Below are 14,276 nucleotides of genomic sequence, written 5' to 3' on the forward strand. Positions count from 1 at the left end.
GCTCCGTGCTTCCCTTCCCTTTATTTCTCCAGTGTTTTTCCTGCAATAACACTGTGATCTGGGGCAAAGCAGGTTGATCTCTTGCAGTATTTGCCTGGGTGTAAGCGTTAGTGAAAGGTTAAATCCTGACCCCTTGCAGCAGACAGTGTTCTAGGAGGAGGCTTGCTGGGCTGCAGGGCTGGGTGAGCTCCTCATGGTGCCACCAGCACGTTGCATGTGGCTGTGGTCATCTCATGCACCTTAGTGGGGTTTTGGGTCTGAGCCTGCGTCTGGCACTTCACATCACCCGCTGCCACCCAAATCCCCGTGCCATCATCTTCCCCATCTGCTTCACTGATGCCTCACACCCTGCCAAGACTCCGACAGTGTGCCATAGCTCACGATGCTGGGGAAACTACCTGTGAGCTATTCCTTCATACGAGGAATATCCAACAAATCAGAGGAAATTTAGGCCAGGGGGAAGAAAATGCAGTGAAGGGACTGATGGGAATGAGCAATAAGTGACCAAGGACCCGTGTGGGAAGGGGGACGCTGTGTCACTGGAGAACTGTGGTGGTTTGCGGGATGGGGCTGGGGCATCAGGGAAGCGAAAGAGCAGAGCTGGGTCTTGTGTCTTCATGGTGCATTGGGTGCAGAGGATCCCAGTCCAGGCGATGCCCTGCTCCTGCAGCCGGACCTGGCCTGGGGGCCTTCCCCATCTCCTAGCTCAATGTTTGCTGCAGTTGGATGTTGTGGGGCTGGTTGTTGCCATTCAGCAATACCTGTGAATATCCAGCTCTTCCAGCCAGGGAAAATGGGCTTTTACAGCACTCCTTTAAATTGCTACTTACCTTTGGTTAGCAATGAGACCCCAGAGCTGATAACACTGGCAGGTTAAGGCCGTGGCTGATGGCCAGTCCCCATTTATACCATGGACAGGTTTGGGTTTTTTCAGAAAGGCAGTTAAGCAGAACATTTCTCTATAAAAAGCTGCAAAAGAGATCAGAGCAGCTCTCCCTCTCCTCTTCCGTCTCCTCTGCTCAGTGACCTAGAACTAAATGTTTTATTATTAGAAGGGGAAAAAAAGGAAATGTCTTATATATGTATTCAAGGCAGGTCTCTGGTACAGGGTTTTGAGAAGGCTATTCTCTACAGCAAGGTGAGGCGATGCTTGCATGGATCACTTGCTGAAGAGGATAAGAGGCCTGAAGTGTCCTCTCCAGCGGACAAAGAGGTGTGGGGTCCCTGTAAGCACAGAGTCAGGTCCCCACTTTGCTGAACGGGGGCTTTGCAGCAGCAGCTGTGGTTTGGGAAGACAGGAGGTTGGTTGGGGCTCAGCTCCGAGGGACCAGCCCTGGTCCCCCGTGGGCTTCTGAGGAGAGCCCAGGGTTTGGTCGCTTCTCTCTTTTAGGATCAGAACCGTGGGGTACGAGGTGCAGGGCAGCCGGGGAGATGCTGTCCTGATGGACAAGAGAGCCTTGTCCTGGGGGGCCTGAGCTGGGAGGCTGAATGTCCTCTTAGCACACACCATCTTAGCACAATCCCTTTCCTCCCCCTCAAAGTCAGGCTGGGTTTGATTAAATTCCTCATCAAGTGTTTATTTTGCCAGAAAGGAAGCTTTTGTTACGGGGCCTTTCGGTTATAAAAACTTCAACCAAAGCCGCTCAATTACAAACGTGTTTTCCTGCTCTGTCCATCAGGAGTTTACTTGGAGGTGCACCAGTACCATGGTATGTAACAGGGTGTCCGTGGGGGTACTAAATCCTGGATGCGCAGCCTGGGAGGGAGACAAGGCTTTGGGCAGCAATGGCTCCTCTGGACCCCCAAAATGCAACATCAGCTCTCACAGAAACGGTTGGAAGGGATATAAGGATCACCGAGTCCAGCTCAGTGGCAAGTGAGAACGGGATAGGTGACAGCAGCCTTCCAGGGAGGAATGGCACTGTTTTCCTTCTGGATCTAGTTTATGCTCATAGGAAGGAAGTGATTCATCAAGTGGTCCTGTCGGCTCAGGTTGACAATAGATGTGTGACCATGAGTGAGCAGAAAACAGGGTTGAATTTAAGGGAAAGGTCTCTTCCTAGAAGATGCTCTCTGCTGTTAATCACAGCCCAGGCACAGCACCCCCGCAGCCAGGTATGGCTTTGGCTTTCCCTCCTCCATCAGCATCAGTGGCTGACAAGTGAGTCCTTCCCTGGGCTCTGCCTCTGAATACTCGTGTACATTCCGATGGCTAAAAACAGCAACGTAGAGGCGAGGTGTTCCTCGCCTTGCTGAGCGCGGGCTCTCGTTTTCACTCCATCACACCAGCTATAAACGGCGATTAGAGATTCTCCTGCAAGAGTCAATGTACAAAACGCTGGGGTTTCTGCCCCGGTCCTAGGGCAGCAGAATGGACAGAATTAACGCTGCAGTAGCAAAAGTCAGGCAAAGAGGGTTTTCTAAAGGAATTGCCCTGAAAATACATTTGATGGTTGCCTTGTATTTCTGAGTGCAGAGCCGGCAGCCTCTGATGGTTTTCCTATTAAAGACACCTGTGTCTGTGTCACATACACCATAGGGCAGGTGTGACTGTAGTGCTGGGTCATCTCTCAGCTGGGCATTGTGGCTTTTAGTTGAAGCACACTAAGCAAAACCTTGTCTTTCCAGGCTGAATACAGCCCTGGCCAAGAGCAAACGCATCCAGGATGGTCATTAGTGAGGTTTCCTTAGACCAGGGCACAGGGAGAGGTGTCTGAAGGCCATGCTTTGGCCACCCCAGTATGATGCTCTCTTAATACAGTATCTCCATGGAGGAGCCGGGGCTGGCACACCCCTGCAGGTTTTGCCATGGTGAACTGGGAGCTGTGCTCCCCAGCACCACCGCTCCTGCGTGGGCAAGGGTGTGAGACGCTGCCTTGTGGCTTATTCCATCTTTTCTAGGTTAATTTTCCAAGAAAACCTATTTTTATGGCAAGCACTGTGCCATGGACCAGCACAGCTTAGCTGGAGGTTTCCAAGAGGCTCTACCTTATATTCAGGTTTCCTAATAGGTGAAAAAGGGGTTATTTACTGAGCTGTTGGTGCTGGGCTGCAACAGGGATGGAGAGAGGAGAAACTGCAGCTCATTTGGGATGGATTTTGTTCTCTTTCCTAAAATAGAAATGTCTCTTAAATAAATAGATTTTCTTTATTGTGGCCTCTGTTTTGGCTGCTTAGTTCATCTTTCTGTGTCCTTTTACACCTTTTAGCACAGAGAAGGATGGGTTGCACAGCACAGGCAGGAGGATGCTGTGATTTCCCCTTTGCTTTTTTGTAATGGTGGTAAAACTCATAGCCCGAGCCTCCACTCTGCAAACAACCATCGCTGAGCTGATGGATGCTGCCATTTTACTGTGCATCACTTAGACTGTATTTTCATTTGTGCTCTACAACCTCTCCCTTCCATTAGCACCAATGTTTTTAGGTCTTGTGTTCACATAAATTGTGCCGTGCCGGCTCCTGAAGGCAGTGATGCTTCAGCTTCTCATCGCAGCTGCTGTCAGCATGTCTCGGAGAAGCAGTTATCCTGCTGGGATGTGCAGACGGATGGATGGCGCTGCCAGCCCTGGCACTGAGGGTGAGATGGGAAGAGCCAAGGTGAGAGCTTGCAGTGGGTAGGAGGAGGATCTGGAAGTCAGGCAGGAGATGCTGTGAATGGACTGGGCACCAACTTCGTTTGTCTTTCATGGCCACGAGGACTGAGCATCGCGTTCAGTCTCTGCTGCGCCAGTCCTCGAGATGTAAAAAGAGACACAAAAATCACTGCAAACAACCCCCAAACAGTCTGTTCGAGCCGGGAATCTCACCACTTTCTGCTGCGACCTTTCTGGCTGTGGGAAAGGGAAAGCGGGTTTGCGTTCCTCATAAATAGCACTCTCGTAGACAGCAGGAGGTGCAGAGGGAAGGCAGCGCCCAGAGCAGCCCGAGGGCAATCCCGTTTCACAGCAAGCCCTGACGCTGATTCCTGCGGGGCGATGCTCCAGCCTGGCGATGCTGGCACATAACTGCAGCACCTTGGCTTCTTAGTGTGACATGCGGCAAGTGATGGCTGCTGGGGGGTGATGTGACCCTTGAGGGGCGTCTGCTGGCAGAGAGCTTCAGTCAAAAGGGCTAAAGGGGAAAATAGGTGTTTGTGGTGACATCGCTTGGTGTTGGGACCGTCTGGTGGACGTGTGATGGGCAAACTGGAGCAACAAACTCAACACACCCAAAGCTATCAGCTTGTTCTTTAAGCCTGCCTTCCCTGCAAGCTCAGGGGGCTTATTCTGCAGCCTGTCTTCAACCTCATGGAAAGCAGGTTTCTGTGGCCTATGGACGAGATAATGGCATCACCAGAGGGACCAAACCCACAGGGATTTACCCTAGAGATGAATGACTGGGCTCCATGGCCCAACTTGGTAGTTTTATTGCTCTCCTGGAGCTCCAGCAGCATTTTGGGGATGCGGAGGGAGCAGGGAATGGCCAAAGAGGTTTAAAAGGAGATGTGCGTCCAAAACACTATGGGCTTGCAGTGAGGGTTTGCCCTCACTGGCACCTTTGGTGGCCCTGGGTACCCCATGGCACATCCTGGGGCTGTCCTGCAGGTCTGTGTGCCTGTCGGTGCGTGCATCCGCAGCAGCACAAGGCTCTTTCTCTTTGGCAAAGCGATGGGGTAATTAATTTCAGGGCCATTGTGCTGCGGTGGCAGGCTCTGATTTATAGCCCAGGGAACAGCTTCTGGTTCAAAGTGCACATCCGTTGTGTTAATGCTCCATGATCTTTACCCCCTTGAGGAAATGGCAGAGAATGAGGAGATTATTGCCACCAGACTGGGCTCCTGGTATTACCATGATAAAGCCGGTACAGAGGAGGGGTGGGCTGTGCATGCAGAGCAGCTTCCCCTCCCACAGCAAAGAGCCAAGTGTTCCCCAAGGACAGGGCTGGTGACAGAGTGTCGGTCACACAGTTCCTGTACCCAGCTGCTGCTTGGGGCCCTTTTTCTGCTCCTGTTTTATTTTCCCCCATCTCTTTTTGTCTATTAATTGTGCTGCTAAAAAGCACTTTAGGAAAGGAGGGTGATGGAACAGGCCAGGAAAGGGAAAGCCTGGTGGTTGTCTGGCTTCTCTGTGGCTGCTGGGTTCCAAATTCCTTGTTATCCCAAAGGAAAAGGCTCAGAGGGGGAGGTGAATGGTGAGCTGCTGTGCAGGTATTGCCCATCCCCAAATGTTTTGTGTTGGACGGGACCTTAAAGCTCATCCAGTTCCAACCCCTGCCACGGGCAGGGACACCTTCCACTAGAGCAGCTTGCTCCAAGCCCCATCCAACCTGGCTTTGAATGCTGCCAGGGACAGGGCATTTTGGAAGCTGCTTTTCAATGTGCAGAGTATGAGAGCCTGTGCGAGTCATCCTCCTGGCACCAAAACCATCTCTTTTTACTGGCTCTTTTTACCGGATTAGTTTTCTGCTGGTTTCTGTGAGTGGTTCCAGCCCTGAGGTCCCGAGACCCGATGAGGCAGGTAGGCAGTTCCTTTGGGGTGGCTGTCAGCCTGCAGTGAGTCTGTCTCTCCTTTCCTGACACCAAGAGCTGACTGATTTCAGGCCCACCGAAGCTTGTGAGGGTTTGGCTTTTCATCCCTGCTGAGAATGCTTTTGCTTTGTGAGAAGAAAGGGCTACATTTCTGCTCTGCATCACACTCAAAAGAAGCGCGGCTGTGACCAAGGCTTTTTGGCTGAGCTGGGTACCTGAGATAGAGCAAACCCTGTGTGGGATACCTGCCCTGGGCACCCCAGCCTGCCTGGGCTCAGCACTGCTCCCCACGGTCACAAGGGTCCCTTGCAAAATGGTACCTTGGTGGGGGGAAACGCTGCATCTTGGGGATGAGGACGCGGACCTGTTGCAGTGATGTGTGTTGGGCAAAGGGTGATGCCGGGTTTGCTGTTTGCAGGGTAAATGCTAAGAGGCAAGATCTCTTTTGGAAACACTGATCAACCCCACCTGGGAGTTCATTTGGGAAAGATTTGTGGCTATGATTCGGGGTAATTTCATCATTATCTGACTGTTCCTCTGAGAGCAGCTTCCTGTTGTATCTGGTTTGGGGTCGCCCTGGTCTGCAGCAGCAGCAAGAGATCCCTGGGGAGCTCCTGAACACCTTCACCAGGTCCAGCCGTCCCTTCCAGGGGCCTTATCCAGACTCCAGGATGATCAGTGGGCTCAGACCCTGGGTGGCTTCAGCGGGGTTTGGATCAAACCCAAACTATTCAGTGCCTCAAACAGGAGGGCTCTGCACACTGCTAGAGCTTCTAGGCGTTATTCTAATACTAATAATTAATAGTGATGTGTATAATCCTGTGCACAGAGACTTGAAACGTTCCCCAAAGCTTCTTTGCATCATAAAACTCCTGATCAAACACAGAACAGATCCCTGCCCTCTCCATAGCTTTAATCCTGCTTCTCTTCCTGAACTGAACAGCTTTAAACTCCTCAGCCCCTGGTGTATTCAGCTGCAGAGGCACAAACTTTGCCATTTTAAAATCCTCCCTTAGTGCCAGACCAAAACCTCTGCAAACACGGGCTCCATAATCCTCACTAATTTATCCAAGGTGCTCCTGAATGCTAACGCTCCTGCGCTGCGCTCCCGGATCGGAATTACAATTGATTGACTATAAAATGATAATTACACACGGGGAGCCTGCATTGTGTAAACACCTTAAATGGATTCTCCTGCCCTGCCAATCGTGGAATTCTTTCCGTCACGTGCTGGCTCTATCTGAGATCAAACCGATGGTGCCTTGCGAGAACTTCTCGACCATGGATGGGTTTTCTTGCTGGGAGCAGGCAGTGACTGTGCCTTCTCCATGTGGGGCTGCTGCTGGAGCTGCAGAGACTCACTCTGAAAACAGGGAAACGGGGGTTTTCCAAGGCTTCGGGGTGCAAAATAAGGTCCCTGTGGGGGGACTGTCCCCCTGCGAAACGGGGCTTGGTGCGAGCTGCTGGAGATGTTGTGGCTGCAGTGAGCCTGTCCCATGCTTGTCCTTGCACAGCACAGGCATCTGGAGATGCTCTTGCTACTTAAGCGATGGTCACCAGCACAGCACGATAGGATAGTTCGATATGGAGAGACTTACAATGACCACGTAGTCCATCTGCATAATGCACATCCCTTCGGAGACGGGAAGGGATGCCCTTCCCAGGAATCCCCTGATTTTCCCCCATCCTCCTATTTCCCACGCACACGGCTCCATCCCACATTGAAATAACCATTTCCTCTGCAGAAACATTAGACATTTTAGGAAAGGCTCATTTTACATCAGTATTCTGGCTATAAAAAGAGTCCCACAGCCATAGCGGTGAAGGGGGAAGCTGCCCTTCGATTTCTTGACACATCTGTATTTTTAGTCTCCTGAATAGAAGAAAATATTCCTGCAATCTGTCCCTGGGCTTTCATGTGAGTTCACGTTTCCCATATTCCAGGGAGGGCTCGTTCTGTGAAAGGCATCAAGAGGCATCCCCAGACGGCCAAAACATCTGGAAAACCCAGAAACCTGGGCTGGGCTGCCTTGAAACCAAACTTCCCTTTCAATCCCACTGAGTGCCGTCATTCACCCTGCCAAAGGGAGCAGCCACGATGGCTGCTGGGCTGCGTCCCGGCAGGGGGGAAGGAGAGAGGTGTCCTAATAGGACACTAATGTAGCATTCGAGAAACATGCAGCTGGGTCTTGGACCCCCAGACTGGTTTGGGTTGAAGGGACCTCAAAGCTCACCCAGCTCCAACCCCTGCCACGGGCAGGGACCCCTTCCACTGGAGCAGCTTGCTCCAAGCCCCTGTGTCCAACCTGGCCTTGGGCATTGCCAGGGATGGGGCAGCCACAGCTTCTCTGGGCACCCTGTGCCAGCGCCTCAGCACCCTCACAGGGAAGAGCTTTCTTTTCTAGTATCTAATATAAATCAATCTTGCAACAGCATCATTTCTTTAAATGCATGTGAGCAATGGTCTTTAATGTCTGTTTGGTGTGTGCATACGTGGCAGGAGGATGCTGTGGTGCAGCAGGACCGGGTTATGGCACTGGGGCAGCAGAGGTGGGACGCTGCGGAGTGAATGCACCAAGTCGCTGATGTGACCCTGCTGCTGGGTGAATAAAAGCAAGGGCAGGCTCCCTTCTCCTCACCCCTCTTCTGCATGCTCAGACCTGATGGCCATCCATCTCTGTCAGCCGGTGGGGAGCTGGGAGGATGGAGGATGAGCCTTGGGGGCTGGTGCTGATGTTTCAGAGCCTCCCCACCTTGTGCTCAATGGGTAGAGCATCCTATACATGGGGCAGCAGGGGAGGGCACCGCAGTGGCTGTGGTCTGGGAACAGAGGACCAGAGGGAGAGCAAACTGAAGGAGGAAGAGAGGTGGGTGATTAAATCTGCCTCATCCACAGCACTCAGTGGGAGGCTGCGCTGTGGCCTCCGTGCAGAAAGCATCCAGGGCTTCATGGTGGTTTGCTTGGCCTGGAGCGCCTGAAGGACCGCGGGCTTTCAATCAGATGCAGAGTGCAAGAACTGTGTTTACTACTTCCATTTGTTTTTAAAGCTGCTGTGTATGCCCTGAGGCTGTTCCTGTTGGTGGGTAACCACTGGGCATACTCACAAATAAAGGCATCGGAGGCTGTTGGGGTAGGCAGGGGTATCCCAGGGAGGGCTGAAACACCGGCTCCTGGGAGCACTCAGACTGGTTTTCCCCTAAGAGCAACCCCTCACGCTTTGGAATTTCTGGAAATCTCTTCCTCAGTTGTTCCCTTCAGTATCTGTTGGATGTCTTCCTTTTTTTTTTTTTTTTTTTTAAGCTTCTTTATCCAAATTCTTTGCTCTGTTATTCCCCTAAGGATCATGTTAGCATTTGGCAGGCAGGGAGCTGGCTGGGTAAACATAGACCTTAGTGAAGTGAAGCCAGAGGGGGTGCAGAGAGAGCTCTGTACCTCTGTCTGCAGCTCGGAATCATCTTCCTTTCTCTCTTACCCACGCAAGAGACCCGTTATGCACAAACCCTGGCATCCCGCTGGCTGACAATGGCTCTGCTCCCTCCTTGCAGGCGGTGGGTGAGGGCTGAAGGACCACGCTTCGTTATTTACTGTGTGCAAACCCATCACGCGCTGCCTGGGCGATGTGCTGGAGGAGCAGATTGCTCTGATTTAGCAATTCTGCTAGCTGGAGACAGGGTGTCGTTTTTAGCCAGGGCATGTTTGTCCGTGTCGCTTTGGAGCCCTGAATCTGGGCTCCATCCCATCCTCTGCTTTCTTTGGGACTGCTGCAAAAGCTGCTCCAGCAGTGCCGGGGAGAAACCGGCCCCTGGTTCCTCTGAGGTGCCGAGTGGCTAACGTGGAGATTAGGGGAGGAATGTGAGCTATCTGGGATGAACAGGCAGCGCATGGTGCTGGCTGGCACAGGGCGGGCTCCCTTCCATCAGCTGTGATCCCCAGCGCCCTGCACTGAGCAGGGCAGGGTGCACCAAGGGCCTAACCCCCTCTCCCCTTCTCTCCCTGGCTGAGAGCGTGTGCGGTATTCCAAAGCATCCCAAAAGGACCCTTGGCCCTCTCACGGAGCCATGGTGCTTGCTCTCAGCTGAATGCATGGCCAGGCTCTTCTGCAGCATCTCCCGTCCTTTTCCTCCCTCCCTCCCTCCGGGGTGATGTTGAGCTCATCTAATCACGCCGCAACTTGGCACGAATCTAAATCCATGTCACCAAGTAAATTGACTTTAATCCCACAATTGCAGCTCCCGCCTTCCCTTTGGAGAACAGATCTGGCTTGAGCAGCAGCTGCCCGTGGGGCGGATGGGCTGGTTCTTTTTGGCTGGGTTTGTAGAGGGTGTCCCCAAGGCCAGGGACTTGATTCTGCAGCAGCACCCGCCTCCTGTGCACTGGGCGGATGGGACCTGGGCACCCTGGTGCTGCACCGAGGGACCTGTTCCATCCCTAGGCAATGTTTTAATTCAACTTCATTAAGGCAAAGGCATTGCCTGAACGTCTGGGTTGCATTAACATGTGCATCAGGCACTCGGAGCTGCTCTGTATCCATGTTAAAGGAGCAGAGCCCAAGCTGGCAGCACTGCAGTGTGCCAGGGTGCCCACTCTGAGGCCATGTGGGGTCCATGTCCCCCAGCATCCCCTATCAGCAAAGCCACTGGGTTTGGTGGCCTTTGCCTGGGGAGCAGGATCATGCCTGGGCCTGGGATTTTCTCCACAAGTCAGCGTGTTCTCGGCAAAGCGTTATCGCCGTGATCAAAATAAACTGATTTATGTCCACGGCCCTTTTATTGTTACAGGGAGTTTTAATATGTGGCTGGTCTGGTTTTCCTTTCACCTCCTTCACATGACTCATCTTTGTACGCATCTGGTGTCCTTACTCAGACTAATGATTCATAATGATGGTAACGCACAGCGAGCGAAGGGAGAGGTGCAGGATTGGTGCCTCCACGGGCAGAATCAATGGGTGAGTCACGGCAAACACCGGGCAGGAAGTGGCATGCCCAGTGATCCGGCTTCCCAGGGGAAAAACGGTGACTCCAACACAGGAGATGTTGGCATCACCCAGGGCTGGGGATCTCCAGCCTTTGATGGAGCCAGTTACATGAGGGTGCTGAGGCCCTGGCACAGGGTGCCCAGAGAAGCTGTGGCTGCCCCATATCTGGCAGTGCTCAAGGCCAGGTTGGACACAGGGGCTTGGAGCTGCTGCAGTGGAAGGGGTCCCTGCCCGTGTCAGGGGTTGGAACTGGATGAGCTTTGAGGTCCCTTCCAACCCAAACCAGTCTGGGGTTCTGTGATTCACCAGTGCAGCAGCTGGAAGCAAATCTCATGTGCGATCACTGTACTCACCTATGAAATATCTTTGATTTCAACCCCTACTGCAATCGGTTGCTTAATCCCACTGCGGGTGCAGTCCGCAGGAGATGTCCATTGCCCCCAGAGCTGTGGAGGCCCCTCTGCCCCTTGTGATTTTGGGCAACCCCAGGACTTTTGGGGCAGCAGTTTCGGTGACCTGATCATGCCAGTGCTGCCTGGGTCCCACCACAGCCCAGTGCCACCAGTGGGCAGGAGCTGGCTGGTTCTGGTGTTGGCATTGACAGGGTTTACAGGGGCTGCTCGGGGATTATTCCCTGCCTGAGCTATGCAGCAAATCGAGCACAAAAATAGATTTTTCTGTTCATTTATTCTGCCCAAAACTTCGAAGAAAAAACAGAAGCTTCAGGTGGGGATGTCCAGTGGCACAGAGCCGGAGGGGCATGGATATGGTCAGCTCCAAACCAAGGGCAACCAATACCTTTAGAAGGATGGGAAGCCTATAGTGCTGGTACGAAACGCTTTGGTTCAGTAAGGTGCTTCTGAACCCATTGTCAGTTTGTCCCCACACTGCCCCATTCCCAGCCCAGTGAGAGAACCAGGGAGGCTCCATCTGCTCCTACCCCGCAGGGAGCAGGGACGGACCCCCACAAGTGTGGGAGGAACAACTGCAGAAACAAGATCCCAGCTCCCCAGTCGTAAACCGACTTCCCCAGGCCCATAACTCACAGATTGCAGGAGTCAAACGCGAGGGGAGCTGAGCGAAACCCCGGTGTAAGCCTCTCGGTGTGCTTGTGGTGGGGATGAATCTGGCCGGGAGAGTTTCGTTCAGCTGCATTGAGTTATCGGCCATCTGGCTCCGCGCTGCAAGCCACAGCTTCGCCAAGCCCATATGGGGAAGCAATATTTTCCTCGCTGTGTATGTTCTGTTTCTCAGAACGTATGGCCCATGCATTTAGCATGGTTGAGAAGTGCCTCCTGTACGAGCAGATGATGTGGAGCCGTGGCACCAGAGAGCTCCCGGGAGGAGAATTCATTTCCTTGTGTTTTGGAGGTGGATTTAAAGTGGGATCCTGGGAAATGCAGAGCCGGGAAAGGGAGCTGCTGGCTTCATGCCCTGTGCCCCAGCTGGTATGGAGGCACAGGGCAGCAGAGGGGCTGGCAGTGGGGGCACTGCCTGCACCCACTGCCTGATGCTTTAATAATAACATGGGTGTATTTTATCCTTTCCTCTCTCCATTTGTAATGATTTGGGGTCCTAAACCCCTGCCCATCTGCAACCTGCTCATCCCCGGGTTAACCACAGGGGCAGCACCAGAAAGCCCAGGGTCAGCCCAGCCTGGAGAAGGGGCTGGGGAGACGCTGGGTAAAGGGGGTTCCTTCTCCATCCAGCAAATAAGGCCTGAATCCTGGAGCCAAACTGGCCTCTGCCACGGACAGGCTCTGCTGGGAGGGTCGGGGTGTTTTAGCTGTCTGTTCTGCGTTGGATGTGGCAGAGCACTGTGAGTGTCATTCTCTGGAAGGCAACAGCTCCAGACAGGGCTCTGATAAAGACCTTGCATTTAAAAATGTGTTCATGGCGTAATTTTATACCCAAAATACACGGCAGTGCACTATAAGCTTAAGTGTAGGTGAATGATTTCATATTACTTTGAATATATGGACAGCTTAGCTTACAAAATGTATAACTCATCCGGTGTATGGAAAACCAATACATCTTCCATATGGGCGACAAATCAGGGATGACTGTCCTCAGGGGATAAAAAATGGCCCTGCTGTATTAAGTATTTTGACTTGGAGTAGATGCAAGTTTTCATTCCTGCTTCATGACTGAATTTCCTAAGCTGAGCACTCAAACAGAATGATCTCACTCCCTCTTTGTGCCATGGCGCAGGTTCGCTGAGAGCTTCTTGCTCCTTGCAAAGGCTGGAGCCGGCTGGTTTGCAGCTGGGGAGGGCAGCAGGAGCGTTGCCATCAGCCCTTGGGTTGCGTTTGCTCGAAGGGAAAGGGCTGTTGGTGACTCAGTGCTGGCTTCGTGGCTCCAGCAGGACGGACCTTGCTGGTGCCTTTCAGGCCGAGCCAGCTCTGAGAGCCGCAGTTTGGTGCTGGTGATGGGGAGAGGGTGAGAGCTGAACTCCCACAAAAGAGCCAAGCCCTTGGCTGAGGATGCCATCCCCAAACAGTGGGAAATGTGGCAGGGTGCAGGCAGAACCCACTCACTGCCTTTGCTTTCAGCATCCAAGGGCCATGGTTGCTTGGACATGGTTCCTCCTCCTCTTGGTACCGGCTTGTAAATATGTCAAGCTCAGACGATGATCTTGTTATGGGAAGATTATGCTAATGAAATGTTTCCTGAGATCAAACTCATTTTGTGTTCAAAAGCATTAAAATAAATGGCTTCTAATTGAATCTTATAAACGGTCCCCTCCTGATAATGAGCCGCTATTAATTATAATTGAAGGAAGGCAGAACGTAAACACTGCGGCGGTGCGGGGGGAGGCGATGGCAGCAGCTCCACACTGCCTGTCTGTGAGGGGTCCTGACCTTCCTCCCCCGATCCCTTCCACTCCATCCAGTCCCAGCAGCTTCGCCTGGGATGCCCCCAGCTGCCTGGAATATCCCAGGGGTCCCTCTTTGGGTCTTTGGAGAAGAGGGGAAGCAAAGGTGTGTGCTGAGCTCCTGTGTGTGCATCCTGTAGCCCTTAAAACCTCAGTCCTTTATTACTACTATTATTGTTATGGTCTTTTTCTGCCTTTCCAAAGGCCCAAATCCCTGCCAGGCACAGCATGTGCTGTCCAGCCAGGGTGACCTCATCTGCTTCAAAGCAGAAAATGGGCATCTGAGCTCAACCAAAGAAAATTTACAGGAATTCATCTGTCAACAGGGACGTTTCCATTTAACAAGTGCTCAGTTTGAGACCGCATTAGCCCTTCAATTATTTATAAGCTGAAATTGTACAACTTCTCTGTTCTGGTCTAAAAAAAGAAGCAAATATCTTTTGCTTTCCCTCCACCTGAGCCCATCAGCTGAAACTCAGGGGCAGGCATCCCCGGGAGGTGATGGGGTGCCAGCCTTTTGGGTCTGTGGAACCGGAGGGGTTTGGGTGCTGTGAATATGGGCTCAGCATTGAAACACATACAGGATGCTCAGCCCTTGGCTGCTTTATGCAACGGGTGCCTGTGGTCATAGGCTGGGGGGCCCCCAGTGTATGGAGATAGGTGCTGGGGCGCCTTCCTCCTTGGTTTTGCCCCTTTGCAGTCTCTATTTTAAGCGCTGCTCCCTCTGGCATGCCTCTTCCCGCATGGTTGTCCAACATGGAGATGGTAGTGGGAGGCACAATCCAGGCTGGGGTTTGCTTTGCCTGCCAGGCTAATGCCCCAGCACATCGCTCTGGAGTCGCTAATGGCCTTGGCTTTTATGTCTCATCTGCTTGAAGGGATTAAAAGGGAATAATTAAATAGCCAGCAATACAGCCAT

Source organism: Lathamus discolor, chromosome 12 (genome assembly GCF_037157495.1).
Source record: "Lathamus discolor isolate bLatDis1 chromosome 12, bLatDis1.hap1, whole genome shotgun sequence".
Classification (NCBI taxonomy): Eukaryota; Metazoa; Chordata; class Aves; order Psittaciformes; family Psittacidae; genus Lathamus; species Lathamus discolor.